The sequence below is a fragment of the Artibeus jamaicensis genome, unplaced genomic scaffold (genome assembly GCF_021234435.1).
Source record: "Artibeus jamaicensis isolate MK-2021 breed Jamaican fruit bat unplaced genomic scaffold, CSHL_Jam_final contig_1028, whole genome shotgun sequence".
In the NCBI taxonomy this organism is placed as follows: domain Eukaryota; kingdom Metazoa; phylum Chordata; class Mammalia; order Chiroptera; family Phyllostomidae; genus Artibeus; species Artibeus jamaicensis.
Window position 1 is genome coordinate 610,065 of NW_026521201.1, and position 24,854 is coordinate 634,918.

Here is a 24,854-nt window from a genome sequence, read left to right on the forward strand (position 1 = left end):
GCAAGTTTCAAATTTATGTGTCTAGGTTTATGTGACATGCATTTAGGTTTATTTGAATAAGCATGAAAATCTTTTGTTTTTCAGAGAATTAAAAATGGGTTGGATGAAATAAGGAAAGATTATTAACTTTTTCTTTATAAACCTTTGAATGGTTTCAAATATGACTTATATCAGTAACTTTTAAAATTAAATTTAAAAATACAAGAGTAAAGTACAAAATGATAACTCAAAATTGTCAACAAATTACTAATATTCATTACTCATTTTTTATAGTTTACATTAAAATATAAGTATAAAATATTAAAACATTGTTCCAATAAAAATGATGTCTAATTACTTAATAAAAATACTTCCATATCAGTGGTCCTACTCTGCTCCTAAGTAGTTTTGTAGGATTCAGACACAATGGGGCATGTGTAGAGTCAGACCCGCTGAGAGGTCAGTTCGCAGGAAGAACTGCAAGGTCTAAGGAAATCTTAGCCAAGTTAGGGTTGGACACATACATACTTCTGGTCAAACAGTGTTGGGAGGGATGCGATGATTTGGAGCATGGCATAAGGACAAAAAGATAAACATAGCATCCTTACTCCTTAATGTCTTCTGACCCAGCAGAGAAGAGAAGGTTGCACAGTTCGGGGACCAGTGTAGGAGACTTGGCACTAAGTTGGGAGCTGACATGGTGGGATTTCAGGGCACTAGCAGGAAGCACACCTAGTGTCAGCAGCCTCGAGTGGACACTGGAAGCTTCCTAGGGTGTCTGCGGGGTCTGCCCCAGAGCAGCGGAATTCAAAGCAGCAGGAAGATGTGCCTCAATAAAGGGCCTGGGGCATTACATTTTATTCATTTAACATTATAAAATCTCTACATTTCTATGGTATTATTTATTATTTTAAGTGGATCAGTAATACTTTATTGATAGGATATATGTAGTTTATTAACCTCCTTTCTGCTTTTGACTCTGTGCTAGTATTATAGAAGTTCACACATTTAGGTTTGTTTTGATGTTCAATCATTTTCTTGGAATAAATCCCCAAGGGCACACTGATGGGTTCAAAAGACTTGAACACGTGCATGTAAAGTGAAACACCCCTAATTTGTTTTTTTTCCCAAAGTGTTAAACCAATTTAGTATGCCATCCGCAGTGCTTGAATTATTAAGTCTTTCTCACGAACAAGACAGTGAGGTGTCATCTTTTACATTTAACAAGTACTTATTGAGTTTCTGCTATGATTGACCACTCTCTTGGGTACAGGAGAACAGTGAATGAAATCCAAAATTCTCTGCCTGCGTGAAGCAGTGGGAAGAGGCTGGTTTACTAAACATAAAGTCATTTTCAATGTTGCTTCAGCTTTAATGTTCTGGGTTACTTGTGGTGATCAGCAGTCTGTGTTCCTTTGCTGACGGTCATTGCCGTTGTGTGAACTACTTTTTCACATCTTCTTAATGTGGAGTTTTACAAGGTGCCTCACAATGTCTATTTTCCTCCAAGTCCTGCATGGCCTCCTGATGCCTAGGATGACTGTCATTAGAAATCACTACCTTGTCACCAGCATTTAAGAAGTTACTCACAGCTAAGAAAAATCCACCTGCCATGGAATTCTGTGTCTCCTGCTTCAGACCTTCGGTTTTTTCCAATAGGTCTTTTTTGCCTATAGAACTAGTTTTTCTCCTTGTCACTGAGGTTGATTTTCTAGGGTAGCTCTTCCAATTCTTTCTACATCCAGGGCTATATCCTCCTTCCTCCCATTTCCTCTGCTGGAGTAAAGGACCCTCCTAGAAAGACAAAATGTGTAGGTGACCACATCCTGCCCTACCCTAGGATTATTTCACTTCTCCGGTCCCAGAGCCTGGCGACTCAGGCAAACATCAGGTCAGCCCCCTTCTCCCTGTGCACAAGCAGCATGCCGTGGAAAGAGCCCAGGCAGTCCCCACAGCACCAAGCCTGCTCTTGCCTGGATGTGGGTCTTTCTGTGCCCACAGCCCCTCACAAGGAGAGGAGCTGGCCCATGGATTTCACTTCTCCTTTGAGGACTTTCAGCACAGGTGACAGTCTCTGTCTGTCATGTCAAATGTGATCCTTTCACATCTGCTGGCCTAAGTTATTTTGTTCTTATTGTTGTACATAAGTTTACAATTTTTTATGTAGTCAAAACTGCCAGTCTTTTCCTTTGTGATTTCTTTTTTTACTTCAAAGCAAAAAATAATAATAGTTTCTCCAGACTTCTGATGGAAAATAATTTACATTTTCTGCTATGTTTCTAGAATCTATCATTTTAGCCATCCAAATTTTATTTTGATCATGGGGCATGAAATTTGGGTATAAAATTAATCCTTCAAAACAATGCTAAGTAACCTAATAATGTGTATTAAATAATTCTTCATCATCTTTTGAGATATCTCTTGCTATTATATCCTTAAATATAATATGCTTATTTCTGCATGATGCTATCCTATTTATCTGCATGCTTATTTGAAGAAGACTCATCTCCGCTTTAAGGTTCCACTTTGCAAAATACCAGTTAATGTTCCCAGCTGCGCTCAGTAGTGTTCAGTGTATGGCACTGGGGCCCGATGGCCTGGGTTAGAACCCTGGCTCAGCAATTTACTAGTTGTTGTGTGAACTTGGGAAAGTTACTTACCCTCCCTGGGTCTCAGTCTCTTTATTTGTAAAACAATAAAATAAAAATACCAATCTGCTTTGTGTAAAGATTAAGTGAGGTATTTATTGTATGAGGCAATTATTAAACACTGTAGAACAATACCTGCCACATAACAAGTGTTCAATAAATGATATGTACTAATGCAATAAAAATTATTATTACTAAGTTCAAAGTACAATTAATATTTTTATTTGTATTATGTTGAACCTTTAATTTAATTTCATAAATGGATATCTTTCCAATTTATCATCATTATTTTAAAGGACAACAATACACCTCTTCATATTTCTTCTCTAAGATTAGTCAATATAATTTTAGACTTTTGTTTATATTAAATGAAATATGAATCTCTTATAAAATACTTCCAAGATAATATTTAACACATATGAGAATGGTTGTCTTTGTTTTCTCGCTGATTTGAAATGAAACATTTCTAATAAGAGCAAAGAGATTTGGGAATAAGAATTGAAGGTCACTTTATATGGATGGTGTGTCTTACGAGCTTGAAATCAAGGGCAAACCCCACCATCTCTTGGAACCCCAGTTTCTCCTTCATCAGTAGGACAAGGATATGAAGACTCACCTCCCAGAGTTATAGGAGTAACTGAGATATCGCGTGTGAAGTGCCTGCCACCCATGACAGGTGCCTAATACATTTAATCCCATCTAGGGTATATTCTTTATCTGTTAAGAAAATTTGTTGCTCTATTCCTAAATTTCTAATTTTCCTATTATAAATTTCTATTCGAATAGAGAGTTCATAAATGTATTGACTGTACCACTAAAATCCAACTTGAAAACTATCTCATGGGAAAAAATAAGACATCTTCAGTTTCATGTGTCCTGGCATTTATGACTTCCTTCAAGACCCTAAAAAATATTAGTTTCATAATACCTATGCAATAAATATTTGTTGAACATTTTATTGAATGAATGAGCTCACCCTGACTGGTGTGTCTCAGTTGGGCCTCATTGCACAAAAGGAAAGTCTTGGGTTCTATTCCCAGGTAGAGCATATGTTTAAGTTGTGGGTTTGGTCCCCGGTCAGGGCATGTATGAGAGGAAACTGGTCAATGTTTTTCTCTTACATGGATGTTTCTCTCGCTCTCTTTCTCCATCTCTTCCCCTCTCTCTGAAATAAAAAAATAATAATAAAATAAAACTTAAGATTTTTTATAGGTAATTCATAGGCAGCAGTTCCCAGTTAAATACCTCTTTCTCTGTCAAATCTGATAAAAAAAGACCTTCAAAACATAGTGAACACACATATGCACATGTACACCTACCTATCTATAAATGTGTACACCTATATTTATATATACTATTCAGAGACAAAGTTTTTCTAAGAGAGAAATAGCATTGTTTACTAGGGCTAAAATAAGACTTTAAAAAATATGTTTAATTCTTATGCACTGGTACCTGTAAGTTTTAAAAATTAATGCAATTGAAAAAATTTATAAATTTGTTAAACTACCAAAATTTTGTTAACTAGGTACCACCAACACGGAGACATGATTAAAATCAACCCTTATGATTACATTTAATTTGCACTAGTTTGGCTCACTCTAAGCCATTTATACTTTTAAACTAGAATTCCATCATATCACATCTTGCTTAAAATAGCTACTCTTCGAATTACTTTTTCCTTGATTACCTATATACAATATTGGCAAACATGTCAAGACCCAATGATGAAAAGTAAAAAAGACCATAAGAGAGGAAAGTAAAAAGCAAAAGTAAATATATTATAGATTACTAAATTTAGACTCTACATATTTCCTTAGTGATGGCTAGGACACTGTACAGTTTTTTAAAAGAGTTTTTTTGTTGTTATTTTGAGCTGAATTTGGCCACTTTTAAATGAGTATTAATTATGTGCCAAGCAGTTTCCATGCATTTAGTTCTTCAATTCTAATCATGACTAAGTAGATGGCATTACTTGCATCATCTGTGTTTTGAAGATGAAGAAACTGAGGCTCAAAGAGGTTAACTTACAAGCCTGAGGTCATACAGTTGGTTCATACCAGTGGAGGTTAGAGTTGAAACCAGTTCCACTGATGTTCCATAACCTTGTGTTCTGCAGCCTCTTCAAGAAAAATAGAATTTGCTGGTGGTAGTGCCCCTGCATGGAAACAAGCACAGTCACTGATCTATCAGTAGTAGTGCAATCAACCCTGACACTCTTAAAAATGAGACAACAGGCCCAAAATGGAGTAACTTATGCTAAGCCCCATGTCAACAAACCAACACTTGATTTAATTACAGTTTTGATATTTTTCAGAAATGGAACCTTACACCAGTCAATTGGGAATTCCATGGTCAGCACTAGTGAGGTGATCTACCTGACAGGCTCCCTCCATCCTCTACAAGAAGGTGACCTTGCCACAGCCAATCTGCTTTTTGCCTGATATGACTTCCTTGTGCTCACTCCTTTTCATTGTGTACAGCTTCTCAGATTTTCTTTCTATCTGCTGGATGAGAGGCTGCCCAATGTATGAATTATTAAATAAAGCCAATAAGATCTTTCAAATTGACTCAGTTCAATTTTGTTTTTTAACAACACCAAGCTACCTCCCTATGAATACACCTGCTTTTCCTTACTCACAGCGTCATCATCACATACAGATCAGCAGATGCCCACACTCTATCTGTAAATGTTAATTCAACATAGAGGTACCTCTGGGTGGGTGTCAGTCTAGAAGAGGAACGCACAGAGAGATGCAAGTTATTGACACTAGTCTGGTACTTAGGTTGCGTGGTGGTTTCACAAGTCATCATCATATTCTATATGAAATGTGTTATTAAACTATTAAACAAAGCCAAAAAACCTCGTCACATTTCAAAGGTACAGAACACGAGCAGTCGTTTAACAATTCCCAGTCCCTCTCCTCGGCCTCGTTCTACAGTGACGAAAAAGTGCCTGAGCCAGGCCGAGCTCCTGGTCCTTTCCCCCTGGTAAGTGCTCCTTCCTAACCAGAAGGCCTGAGAGTCACCAGACCAGGTTTTTGGAAATCATCTGTGCTGGGAAACAAGACAAAATGTCTTTCTTTAAGGAGCAAAGGATTAAAGAAAGCAGCCTGTTTCACTGCTACCAATTCATAAACTCTGCACTAAAGGGCAAGGACCACGCTTTATTCCTCTTGCATTACCCTGAAGCATGTGATACAAGGCTATGCACCTAGTAGGTGAACAATTAATGTCTGTGACTCATTGTTTGAATGGATGAGTCAAATGTCACAATTTCCATGGAGAACCTTAAATGTCACCTTTCTCAAAATTTGACCATGCTGCTAAACCTATTAAAAAGTTCATAATGAGCCACCCACAAACACAATCTTGTACGAACCTCTCCTGTGTTCGCCAAGTCCTTTGTGACCCATGGATACAGTTGTTGACGTGAGTCATGCTTCCACCACCGCTCCCACACAACTGGTATTTTTAATGCTCCAGCATTTCCTGAAGTCAAGCTCTCAGGAAATGGTTTTTGTAAAAATGAGCTCACACCCACCATGTTCCTCATACCCCCACCACAGAATCTCAGAATAACTGAACAGGTGTCCAAATACCTAGAATTACCCAAAAAACTTTATAACCTGCCTTCTGTTTCCTATCAAAGTCATGAGGGTGACCTCTTGTCTTTGCATTTTGAAAGAATGTGTCCATGAAATGGACACACCCTTATTTGTCTTTTATTTATATCGAGGCACAGTCTATTCTTAAAATTGGCAGCAGCCTCCTCACACCAGAACTAAATCAGGAAAACCAGCTGGTCAGGGTTATGGCTTCTAGAGCCCCACAGGACTGGTGACCAGATTTTGACTCTACCACAAACTTTGTGGTTTCAGGCAACTCAGTTAGCCCTTTAGAGTCTTCACTATGTAAAGTGGTAGTAAGAGAAGAAACGATTGCTTAGAATTTTGTGAACATCCAATTATACAACCCCAGGAAACTGCTGACCTCTGGCCTGACCAACAGCAAATTCTCAGTACTTGCTCGTGGTTATGTACTTGTTTGTTGCGTCAAATTCTCCCAGAATTCAGGCCTGGGCAGTTTCTCTCAGGGGGATCTTTTCTACTCAGGTTCCTTAGGTGTCCGGGTAGCTTCAGAAGCTGACCTGGCCCAACCCATTCTGGGAACACTGTCTGGCTGCCCTCTGAGAATCAGAAGTGTCAGGGGAGACCATGGGGGTGAGAAGGTAGGGATGGGGGGACACGAGGCAGGTTATAAAACCACCTGGTCTGACCTGGGTTCAAAGCAAACAAAGAAGTTGCCACAGGAGAATTAAGAGAAGGGGTATTTATAGTGAGGCTCCATTGAACCATGTGGTAAAAGTCCATTCTTCTTTAGAAAGGAGTATGTTTTTCTTAAAAGAGAAACCCAAGGGCAAAGATGATGATGAAAAAAACAATCTGGCTGTGGGAGACAGGCTCCCGCCATTTTCATCAGACCATCTGATAAGCTTCCCAAGGGACTTTTCTAGGCCCACCAACAGCACAGGACAGAGTAGACACCTCCAGAGGATGCCTGGGGGTGCATCCCAAGCTCCAGTTGCTCTGGAAATCAGATTCCAGTGACTCAGACACAGGGGGAGAAGGTGCAACCTATCTGGCCCAGGCCACCACCTGCTCCACCCCGCAGAGGAGCACACACAAAGCTGTCCTGGGAGAATTGCTTTGAGGAGAAGATATGAAGAGAAAGACACCCCCCGACACTGCTGGGAAACAGTGGCCGTCAGCACACATCGGCCCTGGCAACCAGCAGTGCACTGGCTCGGCCTGAGCAAAACCTCTCTGTGTTCATGGCATGAGAGCAGACCAACAACAAAGAGACAGTAACCCCTCCCTCAAATGATGTTTCATGGCTATCAAACAGCCATGACAGGCCCATCAAAGGAGCAGCCCATGTATGTAGGCTGGTGGGAGGCCCTCCTGGCAAGTTAGATGCATTGACAGTGCCAGGGAGGGGAACGCAGTTCGTGGGATCTCTCTATTTATGGAGGGCAGCACTCTGCATAACAAATGTCCCATACACAATCTTCAGTTGGCATAATTAGCTCTGGATCCAATAATAAGAGTTACTCTCTGTCCTAACTGAAGATCTTTATCATTGGGAAAATTAAGCTGTTAATATTTCTATAAATCAGCAAGATGGATTAGTCTGATGGACAAGGGGGCTTCCACTTTGCACGGGGGGCCTCCTGCTCGGGGTGACCTTGACACGTTCTGTCAGCCATCTAGGCTTCAGTTTCCTCACCTACAAATCTTTTCTTTAAGTGGATATCTTGTGGGCTTTTCTGAATATTCCCACTGTCATTTATTATTCTCTTCTTTTAAAAATTTCTAGTAGAGACAGCACACATGCAGGCAGGTGCACAAAGAGAAACATTATTCTACTTGGCATTATACAGCTTTCAGGCAGTGGAAAATGGCGGCGCAGCGATCTTGATTCTCTCCTTGTATCAGCACTACAGTCCATTTTATAAATTCAAGAGCTGGATAACCAAAGACACAGGGAACTTGCCAGTCATATCACTCAGAGTAGATCTCCAAAGTCCTGACACATGATGTTTAGTCTGGCGAGCTGGACCTCAGAGCGTTCAACCATTGGAGTTCGTGGAGTGGGTCTCTGTAATGGGGGTAGCCCAGCCTGAACCCGGGACAAGGGTGGCAAGAAGTCATAGTCTGAGAAGAGATTTTTAGGTCACAAGGGAATGACTAAAAAGGGTGAGTACTAACATGTTTGAAAAATTACAGTTCCCTTTGACCTTCAGCAACTGCCATAGTTTAATGGCAATTATTTATTGGGTGCTTTCTGTATGCTAAGCATTGCACAGAGAGTTTAATGTGGATTATTTCACTTAATCCTCAAACTAATCAACAAAGTAGACACTTTTACTACCCAATTTTATAGAAAAATGTGATTCAGGGAAATTGTTACTTTTCCTGAGTTATACATATAATGGCAGAGCTGGGGTTTGAACCCAAGCCCACAAACTTTACCATGACATTATTTGGGTCTCACAAGCCACTTCCACTGTATTCTGCACCCAAGGTGTTATCGCGATCCAGGACAGTGCAGTATCCCAACCAGACGGCACACTTCGCATAGGCTTCTACGGATCAGCCTCTAGCTTAAAATGGTTTTCCCCCTGAAATGGTTTTTCTCCTCTGCTCTCCAAATTTGTCCTTTAAGGCTTAATTCAAATGCCACTTCTCCTACCCATTCCACTCTACACAGAAAATCTTCTGCATTGAAGTCCTGTCAAAATTATTGTCTAGCCCTAGCCGGTGTGCCTCAGTGATTGAGCGCGGACCTGTGAACCAAAGGGTCACCCACTGATTCCCAATCAGAACATATACCTGAGTTGCAGGTCAGGTCCCCAGTAGGGGGCGTGCAAGAGGCAACCACACATTGATTTTTCTGTCTGAAAATAAATAAAATTTTTTATTTAAAAAAACGATGTCTAATCTGTTCATCTTGGGTCTTCATTTTTAAAAATGTGTTACATCATTCATTCATCCAATAATATACATATACATTCATTATCCTTTCTCCTCAATTGACAACCATTAAAGAGAAGGAACAATGCTATTTCTTTTGTATCTCCCAAATTTTGTCATGAAGCAAAATTTATAAATCAACATGGTTTTGTACAGTAGATATGAAAATTATATTATGTGAAAGCTACACCTGGTATTTGTTGGCTAAATGTCCTCTTAATTCATTCCCTAAGCATTTGACCAACTCTGAGCCATAATAAATTGTCCTCTGAGAGTTTTTTCCCCTCATACCAGTAATATTCAATCTCACACTTTCCCCATACTAGCAACCACTATGTGTGTGTGTGTGTGTGTGTGTGTGTGTGTGTGTGTGTGTGTGAAGGTGGAGTTATGTGTGTACAAAGCATATGTTCTGACAAAGCAAGGGATAATAGCCTACTGTACCTTGAGCTAACCAGGGATGGCATTACTTGCTTGCTAACCAGCAAACCTGCCTGGGAAAGTGAGCAACTTTCTCAGGCCTCTGCTCAACCTGTCTTGACAACCTTGGGAGAGAAGACTTAATTGCAGTCATAAAGTAATACCTACCCTCTATTCCCTTTGGATTGCTTGTTTATAGTCTGAAATTGCTGAACAAGTTCTGCAAGTTTTTCTTGTTCATTTGCTGAGCTTGAATCAAGAAAGGAGAGTTCCAGGTTCACCCAACTGTAAACAGTACCTCCCAAGGTCAAACCAGCATCTGCACAAAGCTGGGGGCAGTGGGGGAAGGACTCCTGGATGTAACAAATGACAGGAACGTATTGTCCATATACTACCCTACATGCCTGGACTGAGAAAAATGAAAACAAGATTTTGAGGAGAATAGTCCTCAAATTGATTTTGCAAACATGACAATGGACTTTTTAAAAATAATTACATTGCACACCTTTGCTTTAACCCAAACCCAACCCCAAAACTTTTTCTGTCATTATATAAACATTGTTTGAAGTGACAAGGAGCATAAGCATAGCTTAGTGAGCTAGATATTAACTAAAGATTGCTAAGGAAGTCAGTGGCCCGGCCAGCCTCAGGTTGGCTTGACAGAAACACTTGAGACTGAGCTCTAAATGTGTGGTTTGGGCACGTTCAATTCACTCCCATGACTGGGCTCTACTCTCTCCAAGCCTGTGGGGACACAACACTGAACAAGTTCAGGGGCCGCACTTCAGAAGCTTGCAGCCTGGGGACGATGATCAATATTGCAGCCACCAAAATTCAGGGAATCATAGCAGGCACGGCAAGGATGAGAAATCCTCCCCCAAAGCTTTCATTTTAAAAACCATTGCTCACTAGGTGTGGGTCTTTGTTTTGGTTTGTTTTGCTTTGTTTTAAGTCTAAATACCTGAACCTTGGGCCCATCTTTGCCTTTTTCTAGCCATAACATCTGGGCAAAATCACATCACCAGGCAGACCTCTAGTTCCTCATCTGTAGAATCAGTGTTGGTGGAGATGAGGTAGCGAACATAAGCCTGAGAGCCGAATCCATCTCCGACCCGTTCAGCAACAGAGTTGCCTGGAGCACACCTGCCTGTTCACTCACCTGTTGTCCCTGGCTGCTTTCATTCTGCAGCAGCAGAGTAGTTGTGGTGCACGGTCCACAAGCCAGTATAGGGGGGGTTTACAAGACTACATGTAGACAGGTGAAAGCACTTTGAAACTGAGGCTAACCATACAATGGAAGAAATTATCAAAAGGTGTGGCCTGGTTCCAGGAAGACAGCAGTTCCTCATGTTTATTCTCATAGGGAGCAAACATTCATTCCAATGGGTCTCAAATCGAGATTAATATTTCTCCAGAAATACGGAGAAGTGTTTTTAGTGCCAATGTCAATGCCCAGTACTCACTGTCTAGAGTTTCTGGTTTAACTGGTAAGGAATGAGGACCTCGTGTCTGCATTGTTTGTTTGTTTGTTTGTTTGAAAGCTCTTTAAAATAGTCTAACATGCACTCAGGGTTAAAAATATTGATTAATCAAAGGCCTGCACATAATACCATGATTAACTTTGAACATATAAGAAGTCAGAGTTTTGCAAGTAATTTTAAATCAGGTTGTACAAGCTTAATACAATATTAAGTAATTAATAAATAACATTGCTATATATGCAGAGCTGGCTGCATAAGAATTGTTTTGAGGACTTGTTAAATAAACAGCTTGATTCATATCAGAATCATATCTCAGAGATTCTGGTATTATATATATATATATATATATATATATATATATATATATATATATATCCAGGGGAGCATCAGAATTTGCTTGAAAGCTGCATTGGGAAATCCACACTCTAGACAAACTGTAATGTAGGGATTCAAAAGTAGGTAACTTGTAAGGCCAGGTCTCATGTCATTTTATCTTTGACTCTCAAAGGCCTAAAGTCATATCTGTAACTTGATAGGTATTTGGTAAGTGTGTAATAAATAGAACTTAATTTAGAGATGACTAGTAAGTGTCTTTTGTGGACACTCACAACAGACTTAGGGATTTAAGCTCAGCCTTGAAAGAGATGAGGTTGAGACTCCTGTTCTGCATATTGAACAACCATCTAGTGCAACCTTCCCCCGCAACCCCACACTTCTACCCTGACTACCAACCAGACTGAAAGATTGTGATTTTGGAATCACTGAGCCACTGAGGTCCCCTTGGCAGACTGAAGTTCTCATGATTGCTTCAATCTTTTTTCTGGAAATTGATCTTTTATGCCAACTGGGCAGGGTTACTGCCTCATAAACCTACCTTCTGTGATTAGCTTTTACTGTTGACACTTGCAATGATTAGACGGGGTTGAGCAAAGGGTACTTTTGCAGCTCATGGGGAGAAGTACGGAACATAAATAAACATTGCATCTCATTACAAAGTCCTGAATGTGCAAAACACACTGGTCCAAATGCCACGATTAGATAAGCACCTGCAATGCCCATTAACTTCAAAGGGAAATTGAAGCCAAACCTGGGCCCGTACGCTCCCAGTCCTTACACTCAAACAAGTCAGATGATTCCTATTTTCACATGAAGTTAATTTCTGAAACAGCCCACATGATAGTTATTGCTGTAGACCTTTAATAATTACCTCAGGGTGGCCTCTCTCAACCAGGCTGTGAAAGGCTCTCCACCTCCAATTTCTGCGGTTTCAGACGAGCCTTTGGCCACACCCTAAACATGTCCTTTTTAAAGATGGGTCATTTAAATGACTCTGAGTGACAGCCCCATCCTCTCCCATAAAAGAGGCTAAAATATGATGTCGATGCACAAAAATGCATTTGTATTGTGTACGGGCAAATGATTACTAAAGTAGTCTTAATAAAAGCCATGATTGACAGTGAAAGATTGAGATGATGGGCAAGGAATCTCTCCAAAAGAGAGCACTGTAGGCCTCTCTCTGTCTATGATGTTCTATTGGCAAGCTGCCCTACACACTACATCACACGCAGCTCTAAACATCAGGTTCAGGGTGGGAGGTTGCAAGGAGCCTGGGAAAGGGTCACATTCTGAAACCTTATTGTGTCTACATGAGGCTATGGTGACAAAGTAGACCCCAAAGTTGCGATTCATCTCATGAGATGACCTCCCCGATCACATTTAATATACATCAGTGCAGGAAATGACTGGCTATGCAGAACGAATTCTGTGGATCTGGGGAGAACCCTGTGTTCAAATACATCCTTACTAATTGATAAAGCCAAGGAATCCCATCGTGAGGCCCTTACTGTCACAGGGGCATGTACCACAGGGTGGGGTACAGGCTGCAGGGCTGAGTGGGCAGAGAGACTGATGAAAAATACCTCGCTGTGGACCAGGACGGTCTGTCCAGAAAGGTCTCTCCATCATAGTTCAGATAATTAAGAAAATTAAAATAAATGACCTCCTCTCTCTTTTTGAGAAGCATCAGAACTTGTTGCCATAGATGCATGGGTGGAGAGCTGGCTATGCATTGGCCACCAGGCCTATCAATTCTCAAAAATAGCAACTGCAGCAGAACACAGCACCGTCCCCCAGGGAAAGCCCAGGAAGAATTAGAAGGGATTTTTCCCCCTTTTTCCAATAGAGACTGAACATACCATGTGATACTATGTGGGCCATGGAGAGGACTACACTCAGCATGCTCACTGATGTCCCAGGACAGTGGGGAATGATGAGGCCTAAATCACAAAGAAATAGCCCCTCCCACTTACCACATGGGTGAGCAATCAGAAACCAAGGCCGAATAAGAATTTTGTACCTGTACAATTCTGATATCTGAACAATAAAGGACTTTGAGTTTATAAAAATTCTAAATAACAATGTGTGGTGTGAACACTTCTTCCATAGCTGAGATATGCTCAGGAGAGCTGAGCCACTCAGCAAGATGCTGCAGAAGTGATTACCTGGGGAAGCACAAGACACACTACGTGGACCATGGTGTGTCATGTATGTTAAATATTGACCTCCCAGGCCTCCCTCTGTTTTCTTTTTGGTTTTCTTGAGATGGGGGTGAGCTTTGTCTACTGCCCAGTCTGACATGAAGGAGAAGTTTTAAGCATTTCTTATAAATTCCACACGTATTTACTGGGCACCAGCAACAAGACAAGGTTCCTAGTCGGGAACCCAGAAAACCAACAAAGCAACAGGTCTATTTCTTCCTTTTTGTATGTTACAGGGGTGAAAGGAGAAACGCTATAAGAACATGGGCTAGGAAAGGACCTACTGATAGGGTTTCAGGAATGTCAGCTCTGAGTGGGTGACCTTTAAAATGAGAACTGCAAAATGAGAAAGAAATCTGTGCAAAATGTAGGGAGAGAGGGCAAGGGAGGTTCAAGAAGAAAGAGGGTGTTTATTCTCTAGGGATGGCTGTGAGGGTGAAACTGAGAAAAGGCCACAGTTCCTCCAGCTTGCCTGGGTGGCCTCCGAGAGAGCAGTGTCTGCACAGTGGAGTGGGTGCGAAGGGGAGAGTTTTCAGTAGGAAGTGGGGACGGTGGGTGCGGGCTGTTTGTGTTAGCTGCAGCAGGGGAGGATGAGCTTGGTTTTGCTCTTTCAGGCCTTCAGCATAGGCGGCTTTCAGTTTCCAGTTGAGCCAGCTCTGGTGGGTACCTTCCAGATAAACAGAAATCACAACAGTGGAGTGATTCATCTCCAGTTTGCTCCCCACCAAACACCCACAGTCACTATCTGACCCCTCTTCCTTAAGTGCCCTCCACCCTCCATAGTGACTTTGTTTCATTCTTCTCTGAGACTGAGGCCACCAGATAAAGGCCTCTTCATGTTTTCTCTTCTCCATCTTGGTGTTTCTCTGTATCTTCGCCCTCCACTTCTTAGAGAGGAAGGCCTCCTTGATTCCAAAAGTAACTCCGCCTCACCACATGACCCCGCTCTTCCTCTTTCCTCCATAAACTTGCTCCACCATCAGGCTCTGTCTCGTTTATTTAATTTCTCCCTCATTTCTGCCACCTGCCCTCTCCTGAAGGGTTCTCACTCAGGCTTGTTTATCTTTTCAGTCAGCCTCCAACTGTCCAGAATTTTATATCAGGGCCTCTACATTGGATCACTGATTTCACCTCCCAGTGGCTCGCTCAGCCCTAGTTCCCTGGCTTCCTGGACTGACGACGGGCTTCACCCCAGTCGCACTGTCCCTCAGTGCTAGAGGCTAACTCCTCTGCCTGGCAGCACAGTAAGTACCTGCCAGGTTTCCAGACTCTGCATCTCTTTTCCCGACCCTCATCTGAAGTGCAACCCTGTGCCAATGCCAGAGCCACCATGAGTCAGACAAGAGACATAAAGGTCACTCGCCCCACCTTCTGAGATGCAGCATTGCCAAGGCTTGCTGCCGCTCCAGGTTCAATCTGTTGTAAAAATCATCATGGATCTCATATGTGAGCCCAGTTTTGGCTCCAGCACTGGTTTCATTTTTATTCATCCTATTTATTGAGCATTTTTTATGCTCCAGATTTTGTGGCACATACCTTCTAAAGACAATCTCATTCACTCCTCACATCTTTTCGTGTTACAGAGAGCTTCAGAAATTTGCCCAAGGTCAAGAGCCTAGAGATGGTGGGATCCAGAGTCAAACAAGGCCTTCTGAATCTAGAGGTCATGCTCGACAAATAGTTATAACTTTTAACAGAAGATGGAGTGGGGGCCATGTGTGTGTGTAGGGAGGGGAGTAATGGTGGGAAAGCTCTCTGCGATCTTGCTACTCATGCCAGATTTTCTGGTCCTGATTAGCTCCTGCCTCGCTGCCAGGAGCTGTTATTATCACTCACTCTGTGCCCCTGTCACTGGGCCTGTGGGGACTTGCCCTTCCTTCCTGCTTTCAGCCTTCTGATGTTGACAGCTGCACTGGAAAGTCACATGCTGGCTGCTGCCATGCCTGCCAGACACAGATTGTACGTGCTACTCTGGACTTCCTGCCCTCTCTGTCCCTGGCCTGCCCCCGCACAAGGGGCCAGCCAGGCCTTGCTCAGTCTGTTTACCCCCATGCAAGTAACTGAGCTTTCTCTGTGCCATCATTTCCCCACGGAGTCTTGCACCTGATTCTCCATGACAGAATTCATCCTTCATACCCCCGATTACAATACTTTAACACTTGGCTTATTCTCTCTTTCTGGCTCTTTTCCTCAACCTATGTTAGATTCAGTTATTGCCACACCTGTCTTGTTAACCCCCTTCTAATATGCAATTTCCTTTTTGTCAAATTTAAATATTTGTTGTCTTGAATTGAGTCATTACAACACAGTCCTTCAAAACAAGAATCGTACAGAAAAACTCAAATTACTAAGCTTGTTGGGAAAAATGAGCCCTGAAAGGAGAAATCTAACAAGAGAATAAAAACAATAATAATTAGGACAATAGTGGCCAATAACCAATATTTCAACATGCTTTGCAATTAATTACCAAATGCCAGACTCATTCAGCTCCTCACTGTCCTGGAAGATGTGCTCTATGACTTTCTGAAAGCTGCACAAATATGACAGCAGGACTCAGATCCCGGGCTCTGACTGCCAGCGCCCCTCTCCGTTCTAACACCCTCTTGAAAGAAAAGATGTCTGCCTGTTCATCCCACTCCTCTGGGTCAGTTTGAAAACCTCAAGCAGAAATCCCCAGCTTAGCATTACGTGTTCTCAACAGCAAGCATCTTCAAACAGAAACCAAAACAGATGAAAACCAAATACAAATGGCTTCTGGCTTCTCTTCAATGGTAGCAAATATTAGCTCTTTCTTTTTATTCCATGTGAAAAATTGATAACTCCCAAGGGAATTGTGGACTTCCCAAGGGTTAAGCAATGAGACTTGAGCTTAGGAAATGAAAGTTTCAAAAATGAAATAATCTTTCCTTTCATATATGCAAGGAAACACTATGTATACATTCATTTTCTTGCATTTTGTTTCACTAAATTTAAAGTCAATGAAACCAAAAAGGGCAATTTTGGTTAATTAGTTGTTTTTATCCTCCTCCCACTACTGTAGCAAAACTACGTACGTGGAGCATCAACTCTTTATGAGTCTTATCTCCAACCAGAGAACTGAGTATATACTTTTTTAAATTTGTTTTAATTGTTGTTCAAGTACAGTTTTCTGTCTTTGACTCCCATCCCAGCCCCCCTCCCAGCCCTCCCCACCGCCCACCTAGTTTTTGTCCATGTGTCCTTTATACTTGTTCCTGCAAACCCTTCCTCTCTTCCCCTGAAATTCCCTCCCCTCTCCCGTCTGGACACTGTCAGCCTGTTCTTTATTTTAGTGTCTTTGGTTATATTTTGCTTGTTTGATTGTTTTGTTGTTTAGGTTCCTGTTAAAGGTGAGATCATATGGTATTTGTCTTTCACCACCTGGCTTATGTCACTCAGCATAATGCTGTCCAGTTTCATCCATGCTGTCACAAATGGTAGGAGCTCCTTCTTTCTTTCTGCTGCATAGAATTCCATTGTGTAAATGTACCATAGTTTTGGGATCCATTCATTTATTGATGGGCATACTTTTTTGAGGACATCAGTTTATTCAGGATGATGAGACAACTTTAGAAGAAAATTCCCTTGATAGAAGAGGTGTATCAGTCAAATGGACTTCCCCACCTGGCTTAAATGTCATGTTTGTGAACATGGGATAGTGTAAACAACAACGTATCTAAGTCAGAAATGACCCCTCTGCTGAATTAAGCAGACTGCTGGCTGACTCACTTGCCATCCCTCCTGACTAGCTTCCCGCCATAGAGTTGGTACCATTTTCCTTTGCAGGCCTCCACTCAACGGTTACCTCCTATGAGACACTGCCTAAAATTGCTCCTCTCCTATTACTTTCCATCCCCTTCATTTTATTAATATTATTTGTCACTGCCTGACATTATATTTTTATCTGTTTACTTATTTATTGTCTGTGCCCTCCTACTGGAAGATAAGACCTTTATGTGAATTTCTTTTAGTTACTGTTGTTTTCACACAAACCAGTATCCTGAATTCAGTCCCCTGAATAACTTTCAGGACACCACTTAAAGACAGTTACATTTTTCCTTCATATGTGGGAGAAACTGCAGGATTTAGGGATGACTTTGAAGATAAATAGGAAAAAAGATAAATCAGAGACAAAATTTGCTCATTGCTAAGGATTTGTTCACTTTAGACACTGCAGAGAGGGGTCTCCTCACTCAGTTTTTCTCTCTTCTCTGCAAAGCAAGCACAAACACACTATTTGGTTGCCAGAAAAAAAGTCCATTAAATCTGCATCTTACCTCAAATATCAAAGAACGTGAAACAGAGAAACATGTTCTGTATTTGGCAGAGAGAGTCTGATACACTCGGTGCCTCACACCCACTCTGGGGGTTCCTTTTAATAGTTCCATTTGGTTTCTAACCTTATGCTCCTCAAAGTTAAGAAGGAGAGGAAGATTAATTTACTCACTTAATGAGAAACACAAATGTCACACTTCTGAGAGTTCGCCTCACCCTGATGCCTCACAGAATCCCCCCACTTTCTATCACTTTCTAACTTATTAGACTTAATTTCTTTGCAGTGTTTATCTCTATCTAAAATTATATTTTATTAATGTTTTACATGTTCATTATCTGATTCTTCCAGGTATAACATAAGCTTCATGAGACCAAGAGCTTTGTCTCTTGTCCACCAACACTTCTCAATAAGCTGGGTTTCTGACACACGGAAAAACCTCTAGAAGCTTCTGTTGAATAAATGAGACAGGAAGCTTCTGCTGAGTAGCCGAGGCATGAAGTCGTATCAGCTCTTCAAAGGCTTCTTGACAACTCCTACCTAACTTTAATGTTCTTGCTTTCCTAAATACTTTTTGCACCTACCAGCTCTTCCCCATCACCAGGACTTGACTCTCTAGGATTCTACTTGCACATGCTTGTGTTAACTCCTCTGAGCCTTTTGCTGCTTCGCCACACCAAGCTGATGCAAACAGCACAAGCATTTTGGGGATTACTTCACAGACTCGTGTTTTGTTTCCCACAGGGATGGCTTAGGTCTTAGGCCAAGACCTAAGGTTTTTGGTCTCCCAAGGTTTTTGAGGGAATGACAATAAGATAAGTTTTTAAGATACTAAGTTTTATATGCAGATAGAAATGCTCAAAGCGCAGTTTATGTATATAGATCTGATGTCAGAAGAGACATCTAAGCTCAAATCATTCATTCGTGACTCATCAACATATGTTTAGTCTGACTAACATGTTGACAGCATGAGCTCACCTGGGGAGAATGTGGAGCCTGAGAAGCCCAGTGAAGGGCAGAACCATGGTAACCCCGCCAGGAGGGGTCAGGGAGAGGAAGGAGACTGAGAGGAAACCTATTAGGGTTAAGAGGGCCAGAGAGGGTTTCATTGCGGATACCAATTGTGGCTGAGAAAAGAGTTAAAATGTACAAGATGAGAAAGAATGGTCCATGGCATCTAATGTCACAGGGGACCCAAGGAAGAAAAAGCCAGAAAAGCATCCACTGGGTTTGGCAGTCAAGCTTGGCCACATTATTTTCTCCTGAGTAATGAGGACAGAGGGATTGAGAATGGACTTTCTGGAAGGTGAGTAGTTAAAGAAAGTGAGTTAACACCATGTCTTTGACAACTTAGCCTGGAAGATAAGGAGAAAAATAGGCCAGTACTGCACTCATATAGGAGAATCTGTGGAAAGTAAACAGATGTTTACTACTCAAAAGTAGCTTTTAAATTGTGCACTTGAAATGTGTATAATTTACTATATGCCAGTTATACCTCAATAAAGTGGTATTTTTTAAAACTGCATCACAAAAGCTCAGTATCTTCTCATTTGAAAATTAAACTTCAAATTCATAACATACTAAGATATTTCCTGATATAAGAATGAGAAAAATCCAGGATAAAAAAACCACAAAAATATGTAAATTAATACTCTTGGTTTACAAATAAGAATAAGCCCCAAAGTAACAAAAGCACTTTTTCTTTTACGGTAGAAAGCAAAAAGGCACAACAGCCAGGAATATGGGGCAGCACAGAGAAAGGGCTGGAACTGTGACTGCAACTTGGTGAATCTGGTGGATGTATCCAAGCAGCCATTCATTAAACTAAATTATGACTCAAATTGAGGTAATAAAGGCCAAATTAAGACCTCCGGGAGGGACTCAAAGAGTTTCCTGAGTGTGGATGATTAGGCCTTAGTATTATCAAAACCTCATTTAGGGTCACAATGGTAAAAAAAAATTGCATAGGGATACCATGGGTACAGAGGGGAGAATAACATCTAAATTAAATATTTATTCTTTTCCGAAGCTTCAGCAATTGTCCTACCAGTGTCCTCAAAATTAAAGTGAATAAAATGCCAAGGTTTAAACAATTTTTCAATAGTTAGTAAACTCAGAGATGAGACAGGTAGATGAAACTAAAGAGAAATAAATATTAACTCAGTTAATACTATTTATTCAGAATGCAACCCGCTAGAATTTTCCATGCAGTATTTTCACATGGAATAGAAAAACATGAGAAAAAAAATGCCAATAGCCAAATACTAATGTGTATAGTGCTTTACATTCTGTCAAAGTAAACATTTCCTCATTGGATGCTTAAAATGATTCGGGGCCAGGCAGAGTACCAGGATCTCCCCTGACTCCCACCACCCCTTGGGTGATATTTATCTTTGTGTTTTCACACAAACAGACCATGAGAGGTAATGTTTTCCTTTGAACTGTCTTGTTCTCCACAACATTATTCAGAGAAACAGATTTATCAGTGACTAAAAATGCAATAGAGTAAGGAGGGAAAGGTGGAGAGGAGGCATTTCATATCTGTTGAAATGTGTATAGTCACCTTAATTAAAAAAAAATCTAAGCACTAAAGATAAGTGACATGCTTACCAACTTACTAATTAGAGAACTAGACAGAAGGTTAAGTGAGGTAACCATCTCCTTCCAGATTGCAATTTGTGACTAAAAAGCAACTTGCAGTACCTGCCATAGGGTTGGAGAGAGTCATTATAATGTCTGTACCCCCATGACCTCAGAGCACGTAGGGGCAGTGCAAAAAGCATTATGATTCACAAGGCCCGACAAGACATTCATTTAGCATCAATCTGGTACCCAATGCACTAGCATCTTTATTTATTCACCATTTCCCATTTTCCCAACCCAGTCCAGTTTATTCCCCCTAAAAGGGTAGCTCGTATTTGTAGAGCTCTTACAAAGTACTAACCATTGTTCTAAGCATTTTTCACATATTAAGTCATTTAATTACCACGGTGACTCTATGAGTAGGTGCTATTTTTTGCATATTCATTGACAGATGAAGTGGCCATGACACAAATAGGTTAGATAATTTACCCAGTTGGCACACAGCTGTCGAGGGCAAGAGCAGAAATTCAAGCCCAAGCAGTATGGAACTGGAGCCCTGGTTTGCAACCACTAGGTTTCTATTTTATTCAGGTCAGAATCGCCTCTCTTCTGGAATATTGCAACGGCTTCCCAGGTTGGGCTCCATTAAACTTACTTCTTTTTACATTATTGTTTTTTAGTTACAGAAATAATATATGTGTATATTCTCTGGGTAAACTATTATAACGGTGTGAATTAGACAAAATCCCATTCGGACACCAACTGTAATCCCAAATTTCTCCCCAGAGTCTGCTGTCTCTTCTTAGATATTTTTCTTCATATGTATATGTGCCTTTACACTTTTTCAGTGTTTTTGGTACTTTTAAGGTAAATGTCATACTCTTCATTTTCAAGCTTTATTTTTTATTCAACTATATTTCTTAGCTAAATCAAAAAAAAGAGTGGCCTTTAAAAGAAGAAAAACCCACTCCCTTTCCTGAAAAACTACCCCATTCCAAAATAGAGATGCCTTAACCCTATTTGAAGTACAGTGCTTCTCCCCACCATTCAGTATCAATGGAATAAAACAAAGTTTCTTTACATGAAAAAAATTGAAAGACTCAAGAAGTTGAGAAGTATATACAAATTCTATCTGGAAAAAGTCCAGTCATTGTTAATATATCAAGAATGGTGTGTGTGACATTGATGCAACCTGGCAGCCAAGGAGAGTGGACTGGAATGTGTGTGTGTGTGAACAATGATGACTTCACTGTACTAGTCAGTGGGAGTGGTAGACTTCATTCAGTGAGCATGTGAACTGTGTGGTCTTTGCATTCAAAATGACTGAGCAAGTACAACAATCAATCTGCATTGAATTTTGAGTTAAGTTTGAACATTCCTGCACAGAAACTTTCAGATGATTCAGAAGGCTGCAGCTATGGACAACTGGTGATTGGCAGCTTTATCACAACAATGTGCCTGCTTATGCATCACATCTCATGCAGAGTTTTTTGGTGAAACATCAACTTACCCAGGTGACTCAGCCCCTCTATAGCCCAGATTTGGCAACCTGTGATTTCTGACTTTTCCAAAAACTAAAACTACCTTTGAAAAGGAAGAGATTTCAGACTATCCATGAGTTTCAGAAAATATGACGGGCCAAGTGATGGTAATTGGGAAAACTGTGTGACATCCCAGGATGCCTACTTTGAAGGGGACTGAGGCATCACTGTCTACGTACACTGTTTCTTATATCTCATATCTCTTCAATAAATGTCTCTATTTTTCATATTGCATGGCTGGATACCTCTGGACAGACCTCATATATACACAGAAAATTGAGGGGAATGGTTAATAGCTGCTAATCTCTAAGTGAAACAATCCATAGATGAGGGCATCCTCACCTGGGGATTTGCTATGCAGTGGGACCAGTTCTAGTTCTTGATAAAGTTTAGATAACAAGAATATTTAGTTTATACTTGCTTCTCCTCCCCATAGCAACCTGGAGTATTGGAATAACACTATAGTTCTACTTACTAAACTAATCCCTTCATGGACTTGACTGTGTTTACTTCTTTACTCATTCACTGTTTCCTAAGTATAAGCTCATAAAGATGAGAATTTCTCATATCCTGCTGTAGTACCATTAACTAGCTCAATTCCTGGCACATAGTTGGAGCTCAACAAATATTTGTTGAGTGAGTGAATGAAGCCAAAGATATCTGACTAAAGCTGATTATCAAGGTTCCATGACTCTATATCTTGGCTTTTTGAAGCCCTAAAATCAGGCTGATTTGATCATCCATAGCCACTATACATTGACCTGAATAATTAATTATAGATCTACCTGTGGAAGAGTAGAAGAAACATAAGCTTTAGTCAACAATCATCTCTACCATGTGCTTGTGTGTGACCTTGAGCAATTTTCTTGACCTCTCTCTTCAGTTTCCTTATTTGTAATAATAAAAAGATAATAAAATCTTTAGGACTTAGTGAGAACTAAGTGGGGAAAAAAGGCATTAAAACCTCTAATAACATGTGAGACCCTGAGTAAGTGTTCAGTTCATGTCAGTCCTGTGCCTATTTGTCCCTCCACCCGCTCCCTGCTCCCTTGCTAATAATAAGACTTTGCGTTTATTTATCCTGATAAGCATTTCTCTTTTCTCATTTCCATTTGTGGCAATCTGGGCAACAACTTCTTTCTTTTCCAATGTTGACCTATTGTTTTTTGGAACCAGTCCCAAGGCTCTGGGCTCCAGAGATTGCCGTTGGACTGAGAAGCATTATGGATCAAATCCAAGTGCTGCAGCACATAGTGGCTGGGCCATTAAAAAAAACTAAACTAAACTGCTATAGTAATTTTATGGAGTGCAATATATATATATATATATATATATATATATATATATATATATATATTCCAAAGTTTATAGCAGGGTTACCAAATGTGGTATTCTAAAAATCTAAAAACTCACCCCCAAATTATTCATCTCCTTACAGAAATAAATTGCTATGAGCCTGAAGTTTTCTCCAAATGTCCCACAATTAACATTTCAAACCAGTGAGTGTTATTCAAACAGGGAAACGTAGAATCTTAAGCTTACTTTCACCAGATTTAGACTTTCATCTGTGATACTCTGTATTCAACCCCCACCATTTCTGTTTCTTCAAATTCTTTTAGATCTACTTAAAAGCTCTTATTTACAGAGTCTTAGAGTCTCAGAAACACTTGCATTTATTCTGTATGTGCACACCCTAACAAGTCATCCTAAGGCTTTCAAAAGAATTTAAGGAGACTCAGCCAACCACAACCCTTTACCTATTATCAGCCTTGCTCTTCTCCAGCATTTAAGACTGTCTTCCCACAGATCATTGGGGAAGATCTATTGGGTTGCTACCTGAATGATCTCCTAGCAATTAGACGTGTGTTTAAAGCATGATATCCATTCCTTCTCCTTCATTGTGCTTTACAGCCTTGAATAACGCCCGACTTGATGAAAGCAGTGCTTCTACTCTCCTGGTTAGGTTACAACCACAGTCTTTGAGTGGAGATCAGTCTGAGCAGCTTATAAATCTTGTTTAAAAAACAAATCAAATTCTTGCTTTGAGGCCTGGGGAGTGTCAAGAATAGTTGTGCCCTTGGCCTGAAGATTACATCTTCTCCTCAAAGATTTAACAACAGCCACCAGGTTAGAATTATAGTCAATGGAATTAGCTAAACATACTACACCCCAAAGACAAGTAGCAGCTTGAGTCCTGGGCCACAGCTCACCTAGTGGGAAGAGCTGACTGCACAGAAAGCTCAAACCCCAGGAATTCACACACCACTCACCCGGTATCACAGAAGAAGTCTGAAGTGGAAATTAACAGCTAGATGGGCCTGAATAGGCCAAGGAAAAACTACATTTTCTCAATTCTGTATTCAGGATCCTGTATTTGGTCTGAATATGTAAACTGCAGCCAAGAGATGCATCCAGGCCATCTACAGCTTGCTGGGGGGCTTCACTGTGTTTAGTAATCAGCAAACAAATTTCAGGGAGAGAAGAGAGAACAGATCTGAGGCCTCCCTTTAAAGACACATTATAATCAAACCAGTTAGAGGAAGCTAGTTGCACAATCCAATCCACAGAGGAGGCGGAATGGATGAAAAACTGGGAAATAAATAGAAACCATATGGCTAGCTAAGCATCAGTCCTGCAGGCCAAGTATTTGCTGGGAGGAGGAACTGGGGGACCCAATCAGGAACAGTATTTCAGGACCTAGATCTTTCCATTTCCCCATCATTTTTCATGCCTGGTGTCTTTCCAAGGCTTGGTGTTTGCACTGAAAAAAAATCCTGATAATCTTAAAGGTACAATGTGTTTTATGACATTTTTTAGTTCCTCAAAGCAGTTTGTTCAAGT

The 24,854-nt window shown here is 40.7% G+C and overlaps 1 long non-coding RNA gene across 2 annotated transcripts; it reads right to left on the reverse strand.

Annotated features, from left to right (window-relative positions):
* Positions 1-316: 316 nt before the first annotated feature.
* LOC119034758 (uncharacterized) lies at positions 317-24,613 on the reverse strand. Of its 2 annotated transcripts, none has more exons than XR_005079623.2 (3): positions 24,284-24,613; positions 4,656-4,782; positions 317-1,773 (listed from the first exon to the last, which is right to left on the reverse strand). It is a non-coding gene; the product is annotated as an uncharacterized LOC119034758 (long non-coding RNA). The 2 variants fall into 2 exon arrangements; XR_008391020.1 differs by lacking the exon at positions 317-1,773 and adding an exon at positions 3,054-3,792.
* Between the last annotated feature and the right edge of the window lie 241 nt (positions 24,614-24,854).